The sequence below is a fragment of the Hetaerina americana genome, unplaced genomic scaffold (assembly GCF_022747635.1).
Source record: "Hetaerina americana unplaced genomic scaffold, ioHetAmer1.1.p SCAF_42, whole genome shotgun sequence".
Classification (NCBI taxonomy): Eukaryota; Metazoa; Arthropoda; class Insecta; order Odonata; family Calopterygidae; genus Hetaerina; species Hetaerina americana.
In genome coordinates, this window is record NW_027287008.1 from 1,866,951 (window position 1) to 1,880,936 (window position 13,986).

Genomic DNA, 13,986 nt, shown 5'->3' on the forward strand with positions numbered 1-13,986 from the left:
ACTTTTGCAATTCTTGACATTCACGATGTGCGCCAAAACCGGCCGTGAATAAAGTAGTTGTTATCATTGTGATCTGCAAATGTCCATTTCAATACGGATATATTCGCCACATCAGGCCCGAATGTTATAATAGATCACAATTTGTTTTATGCTATGTTAGTAGAGGATATAGACAAATAAAACGAAATTATGCGTGACTTGAAATGTTGGTTCGGAAACGTCTGCTTAGGCATTCTCACAATTTAACAATTTTTCGAAATTGGAAAGCATGATTACATATTTAGATGTAACTAATGGAAAACGTCATATGGTGACAGTAGTGGCTTTGCCGTATTCGATAAATTATGGCATTAGTCCCATGTTTTATCCCTCGACTCAAAGCGTAGTTGGAGAATGTCTGGCTCGTTGAGTACTGCATATTCTTCCCCCACGAAGGCGAAGTGCTCTACCTGAAGGAAAATAATGTCGTGAGCTCTTTAAGACCATGCCTTACCAGTGGCCCGCCTGCCAGCAAAAATGCACTCACAAGGTCATAGGGACCCAAAGTTTCTCCAATTCTGGCCAAGGGCCTAACTGCTTGGTGCCAAAGTATGTATTCAGATGTCGTGACATTGTTATTTATGTTGATTTACTTTGATTCAGAATATATTTAGCTGGTGCACTTCGTGTTTTGTTTATACAGGTATTACTTGGGCGCGTGGGCATTCCATCGTAGCAATCCGGGGCGAAACAAAAGAATTATTGAGAAGTTTTATTTACATATTTTCTGAAGCCAACTAGTGCACTTGGGATTTTTGCACTAGAATAAGCATTGTTTGATGCCAAATCATGAAAGCAAGAGCCCAGATGATTGATTACTTAGAGAAGAGAATATTGTCTTTTTGTTCCCGAACAGTGCTCTCTCTCACGATCGCCTTTGATTTCGCTGATTACAGAATCAAAAAATGATTCTGCTGTTATTCGTATGGCAAGAACCGTGTGGAAGCCTAGTGGCGTCATGCGTTGAATTAATAATCAGACAGCCTGGGCTCGATTCTCGGTGACTTTGAGTACCCTTAGCTTCACCCGAGCTGGTAATTTTGCGGGCACCAGATCCTCCTGGGATACCATAGGTGGCATAGGGAAAGGAAGTGACCCCCGTACCCTCATGACTGAATTTCGCACGCCGTTGGGCTTAGCACTAGGTGAGCTCTACCCTCGCCTATCAAACCGACCTTCGAGTTGATAACTACTGTACATTTTCGGTGGCACGTATCGTTAAAGGCAACGGTTGTTTGATTTGTTCGTTGGTTCGTTAAATATCGATTGAGACTGTCCCTGACAAAGCCTGTTTAATAGGCACCCAATTACTTAAATGTGTTTTGGTGGAGTGGCGGGTGTCAACTTTCGCCGAGCAAAGTATGAATCATTACAAAATTGCCTCTCCTCAGTGCACTCAAAATAAATTAATTCTTAGTGACTCCGCTTCTTTAAGGGCTGCTGGAGGGGGAATGAGGCTTCAAAACGGGAGCATTAGGCGCGGGGGGAACGTCTTCCCCACCTGTCCCAGTCCTTCTCCGTCAACCACACCCCCACCCATGCGAGGGGGATGAGTGACTTAAGCCGTCGCCGCTCCGATGAACGAGCCCCCCCACCCAATCTCTCCCCATTCCTCACGCGTTCCTTTGGCCCCTCCACCCCCCCGGCGAACCGCAGGGCGACCCCCCTCCCACGTATCACTCACCACCGTCCCCCCCTCTGCCTCTCCCGGTCCAGCACGTGCCCCTCCTTCCTCGCGCGCTACCTCGGAAGACTTCATCTCATCCACTAACCTCCTCCCCCTCTTCTTCCTCCGCGGCGATGCGATGTCTTGCGCGTCTATTTCGGTAGCGGAGGCGCCAAGCGGAGGCGTTCCCCCCCATTTCTGGCTCCCCTTCGTGGCCCCACCCACCCACCCGCCCGCACAGCCGGGAGAACCATTCCTTCTTCGACCGGGAGTAGGCGACACCTTTCACTAATTCCCTGCTTCTCTCCATCCTCAACCCCGCCCTCCTTCCCCCTCTCGTCCCAACTTTCCCCGAGGAGGGAGAGGAAGACAATTTTCTCCGTGTGAAAGGTCCAAATCCCCTTATTCCTCCCTGTTCTTCTCTCCCTTCAAAAACCTCCGCATTCCTTGTATTGAGGGCATTTTGCACGGAGCACTGCCTCGCGAGAGTCACGAAAATGTGGAAAAGTCGCGAATCGAAAGTCACGCGCAGCGCATAGTCGCAGTCATTGTGATTTGTTTGCCATGGCTCTCCTGCTAGTCCTCCGATCGGATGGCCTCTGCGTGTCCGCATATGCATTTCTTCGTTCACACGTGGGTGCATTGTTTGGTTTATCCGGTCTCATCCAGGCTCTTCCTTTTCCTTGGATCTCTGTTCTCTCTACAGCAAGTCATCAGCTTGCCCTCGTATCTCTGAATACGAGTACCACTTCTTAGTTTCAGCCTTTTTCTTGAACTTTTCACTACTCTCCCCTTCTTTCGAAGACACTATTCCGTTAATGGTAAGATTATTTTTCTGGTATCATCTTTCCATTGCTTTCAGTCTTTCCCTGCAACTTCCACTACTCTTGTCTCGCAGTAGCGATGCAGAGCGCATACGTATTTGCCGAAATAAAATATTTTCCAATTTCGAGACGCGTTTATTGCTCTGGATCAATGTTTCTCGTTCTGCACGTTCTTGGCTCGCTTTATCCCGCTTAATAATGCCCTTACATTTTCTCTGGTATTAATCTTATTCCCAAATAGTTCAATCCTTCCAGTTCTTCTCTGGAGACACAATCATGTGATCAAAATTAGAATTTCGGAAGGCACGACTGATCGAATCATCTGATGTCCGTGTTGGCAATTTAGATAGCGAGCGGCACCACTTCATCTCAGGGATCCGCGTCGTCAATCTTTGACGCGAATTTCAGCCATGTTGATGCAAATGAATATGGTATTTCAGTGGGGTGGAGCGCAATGAAATTTCTTTTATCCCCCAGTTGCGAGGAACGCTTCCCGCTGCCTTGTTTCCGCCACTGCTCCTCCCGAGCATAGAGAGAGACAATCTTCCCGTCGGCACTCCTACCAGATCTCAAAACCCCCTCGTTCCCAACCCTCCAAACGCCACCCTCACCATCCCACCCATCTCCGCCCCTTCCCGCACGTGTTGCCTTACACGGACGCGTAATGGCGTGGGAGGTGGAAGGTGATGGTGGCGGGTAAGGCGCGAGGGGGAGGGACTATAAACGCCGTTCCACATTCGTGCCCGCCCGAGAGGAACACGTCCATTACCACAAGGCTCCCCTCCTGTCTCATCCTCCTCCTTGAGGAAGAAGAGAGAGGGAGAGGGAGGAACATACGTATCCCGGCGGCGGCGTGTGGGGACGACGCCTCCTCAATTCCAACATCGTCCCTCTCATCCTCCCCCCTCGAGCCGCCTTCTTCTCCATCCGCGCCTCTTTTTTCCACGGGAGAGGAGTCGGCGGCAAGGGGGGGGGGAATCACCGGGAGACGCAAATGGGGAGGGGGTTAGAATTGCGGGTAGAAGGGTGGGAACCTCTCTTGTTCTTCCCATTGTATTGCGTGCACACGGCCCGGGTCAGGAATTCATTAAGGGCGCGCGGGTGGTGTGGAGTGCGTTGTGGGGGAGTGGGGAAGGGGAATGGGGAGTAATTCTGGGGAGGGGGGAGCGCTTGGTTGAATTAGCCCTTGAGGCATTTTATAGGGTCCCGAATGATGGGAAGTTTAACTGCCAGAGTCAAGACGTGTTACTGCAAAGCGGTGTAGAGTGTATTAGTATTCACACGCCGAGATTAATTTGGATTTCTCGTTACGCGTGCAGAAAATTGCTTCTGGTTCATTCTGACGGGTGGTCCATTGTCCCGTAATGTGTCCCAATGACGCAGGAGTTGTTCCTTGTGTGGTCTATTCAGTTGGATCGTCTTAAATTATTTTATCTGGCATCTCTAAGGGCGATTAGGTGGTTACTCAATGAGAAATCATCTCATCCAGGTCTGTCACTAATTATTTCTCAACTCGGATATTAGTATAATAACATTTTTATGAAATATTGCATTGCTTGAATTTGTGATCACCATGCTTGTAGTGTTCTATACTGTACGCACCTGTCAAATGCGCTTGTGCAAAATATTATCTCCCTTCATTTTTGACTTTTTAAGTTTGAAGCGTCTAATGAACGATTTGGCTTCCGGTTTTTGGTTTTTGAATTTTGTATGGGACTGCTCCTAAAAATAACTAGGACTAGTAAATCGTAATTTTAGCGATGGAAAAATAGTAATTATGGTTATTTTAAAATAGAGTAACCTGAAAGAGAGACAAATATTTTAGGTGAACGTTCCAAGAAGAAGGAATTGGGAAATGGAATTAGTTAGGGTATTCATTAAACCAATAATGTCTATAGGAAATCATTTCTTCACCTCCGTTATGAAATGCTTGAGCTCGACTGATCGCCCATTGCTGCTGCAGTTAAGACAGTGATAAGCAGGGTTTGGTGATGCTCATGAGGAAGTTGATCCGAAACTTCAGTTTTTTCTTCAAATATTGAAGAGCGTGAATGTGATTTTAATCAAGCTCCTCGCGATATACTTAACAAAACAATAATAATTTTGGGTTGTTATATAGTGTTTACTTCGAGAATAGTTCCGACTGGAATGCCATTGTATCTTTTTTGAACCGTTTATTGAGGAGATTCTTTTGCGACTTCCGTGAAAGAAGTCTTCATCAAATTAGAATATGGAATATTTTCTGATATGAAAAATTTCTTAGCGAATTATTTCAAACGCATACGAAAAAGAAACTTTTTTTATCGGTGAATCATTCAGTATCTTGAGTTAAATAATTTTTTAAGCTATTTTTTCATAGTTGATGTACGGAAACGACTACAATCTGTAAATTGGCAGCCACGATTCAGTTCATTTGAAGGTGTGCGCGTGACCTCCCTGGACTCGCTATTTTCTTGAGGAAGACACTTACGGAAATGGGTTTCTTTGTTTTCATGTTCTTTTCGTCTTGCAATGGCAACCGTTGGTTTCCAAAATTTGACCTTGCAGTGTTTCGTTCATTCGATCATTCTACTGACCTGAAGCTCCCGGATATTCGGCATCAAAACTATCTGTCATTCACTGCAATTACGACTCAATTACCTGATATTCCCATTATCATCGGAATGAGCTCTACGCTGTTTCGTCCTCAGACCTCTACACGCTCAGTATCTGAGTATTAAGTCTCTTTCATTACCTCTTAAGCTAAACTCTGGCACAATGAAACCTCAGCTGTAGTCACTTGCACAGCTTCCCTTCCCAGCCATCGCCAGGGTATCTCTTTAATAACTGCGGGGGATTTTTCTTTCAAGTGTCTTGGTTGGTAGTTTCCGCGGAAATCTAGCGCCGAAGTTTGGGTCGTTGAATCCCGACTTTGGATTATAACCTCTCCACTCCACTTTTAGAGGTGGCGTCATAATAGTTATAACAACCGAGTGAAAATCCTCTCCGCTCATCCTCCTCGTGTGCGGAGAGAACGAGGAGGGAATTTGAATTTTTTACCCTCTCCCCTCCCTCCATTTTTACGGCTGTTCTTTCACCTCTGAAAGGGGCGGCTCATCCGTCTCCAATCCGTCTCCCCCTCTTTCTCCCTCTCTCACTCACACACTCTCTCTCTTCCCCTCCTCCCCGAATGCCGCGCATCCCAAATCCCCGCACCCACCTCCCCACGGTGCTCTCAAAGCCATCCCGGAATAGATAAATCTAAAAAAAAAGGAAAAGTTGCTGCCGTGCATTATGGTCTGGTAATGGAGGCCGTGGGATAAATGGCCATCCCTGACGTCGCTGGGCGGCCGGCGGCGGCTCCGCGTCGGTGGAATACGCGTCCCACCTCCAGCCTTCCCCTTTGAAACCTCCCTCACCCCCTCTCCACTCTTATTATTTTATTCCACCCGTCAGCCCTTTTTTTGCAAACATCCCCCCATGCGCGTCATCATTACCGAGTTCACCAATGGGTGCGTCCGTAATTGTCACTTGTTTGGACGTGTGGATCGCTAATGTGATGCACACATTGCTTTAGAGCTAAAGCGATTGTTATCGACGTGTTAATAATAAAAGTAATCACAAATAATCAATATTAATGTTGTGTCCTTTGAATTTTATTCAGTGCAGGCGTACGAATTAAAGTGATTACATTGATTTAACTTATACCAATTAAGGTGATTTCATTGATTTATTTTTATGTTGATAGTGGGTCACTCAGGAGTGATGCCTAAAACACCAATGGGAGGATAAAAATCAGCCGCTTTTTTTAGTTTCCGAGCATGTTCGTAGGTCAGTGAGCTTGGAATCCAAAAGAAAACTTCGCATTTAATTGCATAAAAATTCCCTGGTCAAGGAGCACACCACATAGGTTAAACTTGGTACTGCGTACAAAATGATATTGAAGAAGAATAAGTGTAAGGTATGCTTTAATACAGTAACTAGATCATAATTCATTGGGCAGACGTGTAAATCCCAGTGATTACTGGTGCGACCGTTTCCGGGGATCAGTTTCCCGCACGTCCCTCCCGCACACAACTCGCAGTACAGCAAAAAGGAGGAAGGTGTAGTAATATCATGGAAAAAAAGGTTTCGTGTGGTTTACCATCGCAATTCACGCGCTTGCTGGGCAGCCAATTCCCGATGGCCAAGATCGCACCAGGTGCTCCGAAGTATCTTATTTTGATCGCTTTTGTGCGATCTTAATTTCGCAAATGACGAGGATCTTGTATTGTCTGCAAAGGGGGGTGCATATGATAAATTTTATACCGTATTATCAAACAAATACTAATATGTAAAATATCCTAAATGTGGGAATTGAGGGTCATTAGATTAGAAGATTTAGACATTAGAGATTAGTAGACATTAGAGCGCGTAGCAGTGGATGTGCCTCACAAAAAACCTGTCTGGTGTATGAATTGCATGATGCTCTGAATTAGTCGACGGGTGTTCCCAAAGGAAGAATCATTGGCCCTGTTTTGTTGCGTGTACCGTTGATAACATCAGTACTGTGTTTAATGGTAAACTTCGTTAACTGCTGATGAAGTAGTCGTGTACATTGGTACGTGTAGGCTCAAAAACAAGGTTGCATTAGTTGAATATTTGATACCCAGAACTTGCAAGCCTGTGCAATTGAAATTAAACTTCAAAAGAATATTTATTGATTAGTTTTTGGAGAAAAGAGAAGTTCTCCTCCAGCGTGTTTAGCTCCAATCAATAAGAAATAGTAAGAGTAAAATAAGCTAAATAATTTAATAGCATTTGATCAAGATTTATCTTAAGAGATGCATATACTATAAATACGCGGATAAGGCAGCAAAGAATTGGAATCTAAAAATAGACACTGTGAAAATGTGATGGAAAGTTAAATCAGCAATGCTATTTTCCCTCATTAGGTTTCTCTGGTAACATGAAATTTTCTCAGCGTAAGTTTGCATGCTCAAATGAATTGAGTGTAGCAAAAAAGAAGTAGGTTGGTGAAAATATATTATGATGAACGTAGAAAATGTTATTATCGTAGAAGAACTTGGGCAAGAAAAATTCGTTGGTGGAATTTCAACGTAGGTTTATTCTTTTACGTTAATTTGTAGCGGTTACTTTTTCTCTGAGGAATATTTCTGAAAATTCCCTCATTCGGTTGTTTTAAAAATGTATACGAGATCTCGTAAGATTGGAGAGACCGCGGAAGGGACAAAAAAGAGCATTTTGTCGTGTTAAATAACAGAGCATATCCATTGATTAACATTTTAGTGCCATGTTTTTTATACTCTTATATGATTCCTCTTTCAAAATAGATACTTGTAGAGACCTTTCTGAATTTCGTAAAGAGTGTAATGGTTGTATCATAAACAATGTAGTACATAAAAATCCCAAATACTATCGTCATTAAATTTATGGAAATTATGCACCAGTTTCTAACTTTGTATAGCATTAAATGTGGGTAGTGTGTGCCTGTGGCGTTATCCTCTTCAATGAATGCTATCGGCGGCTGACACTCTATTGTATACGTAGATCAATGTGCAGTGTGTTGCAGTAATTAATATAATAACATCGCGCGAGCGTACAAGTCTCCTTTTCGTTGATCGCTTGTGTAGAATTTCATGTTTGAGTGCCGCTCAAGAACTGACATCATTTTATGGTGTTCTTAAGATAGTAAAGACCTTGGAGAGCGTCTGGAGGAGATCTGTTTGATAATCACATACATATTTATATTCTCGTATTTTGTTGGTATTGAATTCAAATGTCGAGCTTCATTGCGAGCGCATGAGTCCCCATCGAATGTTGCTTCACCGACTTAGCAGTCTTCCATTAAAGGGTATATCATCTTCTTCGTCCCAAAAACATCACGGTTTCCTTTTATTTATACTTGTTCCATTGCTGAAAATCTCATGCATTTTAACTTTGACCGCGCAGACTTCTCTCTTCGGTGAGCGATGTACTCTTGGTCTTAGTAAATTTTCAGCAAATGCTTTGAGACCAGAGAAGTGCTACCGATTAGTGGTGTGTCACGACCATTCTAAGACTGCAGAATGAAGTGGCGGTGGGCGTGTGCTTGGGGGGCGCAGGGAGGGGAGAATGGGGTTGGGTGGGTAGGTAGGGAAGGTGTGGCGGGCGGGTGGGCTTCCTCGTCTGGCTTGCCTTGGTTCCCACGGCGCGGTCCCATATGCGTGTCGCTCTCTCCCGTGTCCCTCTCGCCAAGAATTTATTTTTGACAATTTTTTTATCCCCTCGTTGTTTCCCTCAATCAGTCCCCATCCGCGAGCTTGTGTGTGCTATCTCCTTCATTTTTTTCCACCTCCGGGAATCCGTAAAAATGCCCATTTGTTGTGTGTGGTGGGGGAATGGCGGATTTTATATATTTCACCTCGGTTGAATCGATTTTGTGGATATGCCGAGCGAGGGTATCCCGATTGAAACTGCCAATCGAGCCGGTATTCACTCCTTATCACCCTCTCCCTCTTCCTCTCCATTTTTAGCCCCATTGTTGATGTAATCTTCTCTCCTGGAGAATGAATGAGGAGGAAGATCTTTCAGGTGCAAAGTTTTTGTGTGGTCTCTGGATTAACCAGCAGTTAGGTCTACTTGCCCTGGAAACAAAAGCGAGGAGAGAATCAACAACTCATGTCCCTACGAATAATAATAATATGTGACCTCACTCATGTGTAATCCAACGCCGCATATATTAGTCGTGAAGATTGTCGGAAATCGTTCATTTTATTATATTCTGTTCTAATTTAGTTGTTGATAAAACGTCGGCCAGTTGGTGAAAATTACATTTTTATGAAGTCGGTGGCTAAGTAAGCATTTTTGTAACTGGCGAGAGAGGTGTGCTGCGCTGTTAGCGAACGATATTATGCGGTATTTCCTTACTTCCGTAGGGATTGAACTCATCACTGGCGAAAGCTGGGAAGAGTTCCAGACTAAGTAGAAGCGCGGTAGACCCTGTCAAAGCTTGTACAACAGCTGAAATTTACTAATTTTTCCTTTATTACCCTGGGGTAGTCAGTTGCATGATCTGATATGTGTATTAGTATTTGATTGTGATTGAGAGTGAACCTTTGATCCGGATTTGTTTAGTTTTTCCCCATCGTTCTCAGCAATGTCTTGATTTTTACACCAAAAAAGTACGGGCGCAGCTGTCCATTCTATAGCAGTGCTTACGAAAATATAATTGATTTGGAAATGATATTTTTTCTCTCTTTAGCGATATGAAGTTAACATTTCCCCATAGTGGATTACTTCAAATGATGATATTACTCACATTAAGTTATCTATACTGTGATAAATGTGTCATATTTATTAGTATTATATTTTATCTAGGACTTAATTGAAAATTTTCAATTCGGAAGATTAATGCTACACTTTTTATTTGCCATTTTCTAAAAATATAACCGTATTCCACGATAATAGTAATCTTTATTAATCCTAAGCAAAATTATGGGGTGGCCTAGTTTTTGACAACCTGTTAATTATTTTTTTGTGAACTGGTGCCCCCAAAGTTAATCACACCACAAGGGAAATAATTAAATGGAGTGAGTCGCGCTGAGGGATCATAATGGCGTGGTTTCGCACGCATAACGAACGCGGTGCCCAAATTGCAAAACTTTTTCAGTCCGAGCGTACGCTCGAAAACGGCCGAAGTTTCGAGGAGAGAGGAGGTCAGCCAAGTCTCGGCGATGGGCCCGAGCATCTTTGGGGGAGAGGGGGGAGGAAGATAGTTAGGGGGAGAGAGGTGGTGGTGAACCGTTTGGTTTTTGCTACCTGTGCATGAACTTCTCGCAAATCCGAGTCTTCGTGGGGTTAATCAACCGACGTCGTTTTGTTTTTTTTTCGGCGTTCGGTGGCGGTCGTGGTGGCGTGAGGGATGGGACCCAATCCGGGTAATGTCGCGCGCAACGGATTTTGGGGGCGAATGGGTGGAGGATGGGGTTTGGTGGATCGAGATTATTGGAGTCGCAAAAATTGTTCCGTAACCCGGTGGTACCGCTTCCCGCGAGGGTTTTTTAAAGTGTTAAAGCGGCCATTGCGGCAACGTGTAGGTAGTTAAGCGCCGCCGTAATAGTTCAGCCGGGGGAGGGGGTGGCGAGGCTAGATAGGGAGGTACTCGCTGCATGGGAGAATAGAGCTCGCAATCAGACGGACCGATGTGAGATACAGACACAAACGTGCTCTGAAAGCGGGATTCACCCCCATTTCCCCGCCGCTTTATGCAAGGCGTTCCGCGGTTTCGGAGTGCCAAGGGGGGGATTCAAATTGCATCTAGTTCGGTGATACCGGGAAGCGACGTGAAATAACATGTAGGAGTGGGAGACCCTTCTAGAGGAAGAGGATTAGGATATTAAACTCTAGGACACACTGCTATAGATAGGAAGCTGAAATTACCGGGCGTCGAAACAGTGAGACAATTGAGAACTCGTCCGGGAGGTAATTGGACTCTATTCTCAGCATTTGGTAGTCTACCTAGCCAAAGCATCATTTTAAAAGTATTATCTAATAATTTAACTGTGGGAATTCGTTGTAATTCATATGCTTGAAATGTATGACGCTCATTTCTAGCCTGTGTTCATTCGTTGATCGTATTTATTTTTAATGTCCCTGGATATTTTCCATGAAATTACATAGAGAAAATGAACTCTTGTGTGTTCATCCGCAAATGATATTGCAGAGATGACGTTTTCCAAATCTGTAGATTCGTGGGTATGCGCCCTGCAAGAACTGTGACATATCATCTGATTAACTCAGTGAATTCGATTTCAAAAAAGCAGGAGTATGCGTTTTTCCCCGAAAAGAGGGACAATTTTTTCCCTTAACTTCAGTTCATAATTAATATTTCTTCTTCGACCATTAGTTCAATGACGTTGTCATGCTTGGTGTTATCTCCTACCGTGTTGATTCATACATTTTATATATTGGCGTTCATTCTGCTTTGTCTACCATAATGACATCTCCTTTATAAAATGCTTACAATTTGCACTTTTAAATTTGTTGTCTTCAAGTTATTATTATTGTCTTTAAAGAATCTCCTCGGGGGAATACGTGTGTATGTCTCATAATTTATTAGCCAAAGAATTTTTCATACTCGTATTTTGCGTTTATCGTTGTTTTTTTCGAATTTTTTAGTTCCAGATGAATGCCAAAATGACTCTTTACTTTCAGCTGTTGGAGCTAGATAATTTGATTAAGTTTTTCATTTTTCAGTCACAATTATAGTTTTTTCGCTTGTATCGACATTTTTAAATATCTCATCATTGGTTGTACTGCTCTCCTTGTGGCAGGTTCACTCATGTTTGACCTCCACGTATTCCTGTCGTGAGCCATTCTTTTCATTTCTTCATATTGTCTCCCAATCGTAAATAATGATTGCTGGCAAATTTAAATTATTGCGTATTCCCATAAGCTCCAGGAGACTGCTCAGTCCCAGAGCAAATACACGCTGTCTGTGTAACTAAATACTAGAAATACGGTTCGCGAAGTGCCCCGAAAGAGACTCCAGCCTTTCCAGTGTCGTCCTAGATTTTTTGCGCGGAGTTGCAGGGTTTTTTTGTGTGGCTCTCGACCCCTTGTGTGCGCCGGGGGGAGGGAGGCAAGCGTACGCTTCGTCTTTCGTGCGTCGCCGCGAATCTTCTTGTCGCCCCACCTCACTCCGTTCAGCACTCATTGCTCTCCGCGTGCCGGCAACTGCGGAGCTATTTTTAAATCTCCCTAATACGCGGAGGATTTGTTCTATCCGCCGAAGCGGCCAGGGCGTGGCCCGTCTCCGATTTGGGAAGAGTGAAGGGGAGACAGCGGGAGGATAACGTGAATGCCGATCTATTGCTCATTTGTGATGAACTGACCACAAGAGTCGGCCTCATACCGCTTCACAAAACCTGGCAAAAAATCTTAGGTAAATTCTAATGAGTGCATCTTTTCAAGATAATAATTTCCATAACAAGCGGGTCATATTTTGCAAATATGGAGAATAAGAATGATCAATATTTTTACAATGAAAGGATAAGCATTTTAATTGATAATAATTATTAAATATATTAATACAATTATCATAACAAGTAAATATTTTGTTCTTAATGTGAAGGAGTAAACATTTATTGTTATTTTTACAATAAAATAATATTATTTACAAAATACTCTGAGATTTCATTACCATCATGTGATTTTATATATGCGTTGATTTTAATTGTATTCAACAGACATAGTAAATTCAACATCAATGGCCGAACGGAAAATGGCAATAGATAAATTACAGTTTATAGGCTAAAAAGAAATATATTATGCATAATATTTGATCATGAAATTGAAGACAGCCAATAAGACATGCAAAACAGTACAAAAATTAACTTACATAAACACAGTAACTAACCGGAAGGTTGGTTTGGTAGGTGATGGTGGAATTCAGTGGCGTGTTAGAGGCCAAAGACGTGTGAAATTCGCACATTAGGGTAGGGGGGGCAGGTACTTCTCTTCTGCAGATAATGATTTCCCAGGAAGTTCTGGTAACCGAAAAAGGACATAGGTTGGGTGAATTTGGCAATGCCTGGGAATGGAACCCGGGCCTTCTAGTCAGTATTCCAGTATTCTATCCCTGGACTACCACATTCCCTTGAGTTAAATTTGAGTTTAAATAAAATATAATAAAAGATGAGAAACCAGGTAGCTGGTAAAGCAAAATAATTTGCGTATCAATTAATAGATGAATGCAAAGTGAATAATCCTTCTTGTATATAAATTTAGAAGTTCTCCATTTGCTATGCGATTTACTTGAAGCGGCAGTGTTCGGATTTCATAAACGAAACTTCGGTTTGCATTCACTAAATGTTAATTCTTCATATTTCTCTCAATTATAATCTGTACGCTTAACTTTCTTCTCCTAATCGACGCTTGTTGTCAGTGTATTCACTGTCGGATTGGAGACTAGAGCCAAGGAAAACGGCCCGAATTATTTTAGAGGGGACCCCCACCCCCTGGTCTGCCTCAAGTTTTCTAACCCTCCTCTCCCCACACACACTCCTGGCGAGGATTGAAGAGATTTATAGGTTTTGAGAAATTGAGTAGATCTTGATCATCGGGTAAATAACGGTCACCGATCCCCTTCCACTTATCTCCATGACTCTACCTAGTTTGCCCGCTCACTAATTGCTCAAATATGTGCCTTTATCCATTTCTCAATACATAATTCGTGTGTGAACATTCTCACAGCAGGAATTATTGGTTTTTATGCTGTTGCGACGTCTAAAGGTCAGAATGCCCTTACATCTAAATGTAGAAAAAATATTGTATGGCAACGCAGTTTCTATACCGGGGAAGAAATTAGAGTCTAACCTTCCGTAATTACGAAATCGGTATGAATTTCGTGAATAATTTCATCATTTGTAAAAGAATTATTTAGCTTTGTGCAATAAAGTCAACCCTAACCTTGAATTCTAGCATGCTGATACTGGA

At 43.1% G+C, this 13,986-nt stretch overlaps 1 protein-coding gene across 1 annotated transcript in view; it reads left to right on the top strand.

Annotated features, from left to right (window-relative positions):
- Window positions 1-2,453: 2,453 nt before the first annotated feature.
- Window positions 2,454-13,986, top strand: part of LOC139692857 (E3 ubiquitin-protein ligase MIB1-like) — a 142,477-nt gene continuing 130,944 nt past the window's right edge. Inside the window, exon 1 of the mRNA XM_071591171.1 lies at window positions 2,454-2,526. The gene's annotated coding sequence lies outside the window, so the exon portion shown is untranslated. The remainder of the gene's footprint in view (window positions 2,527-13,986) is intronic.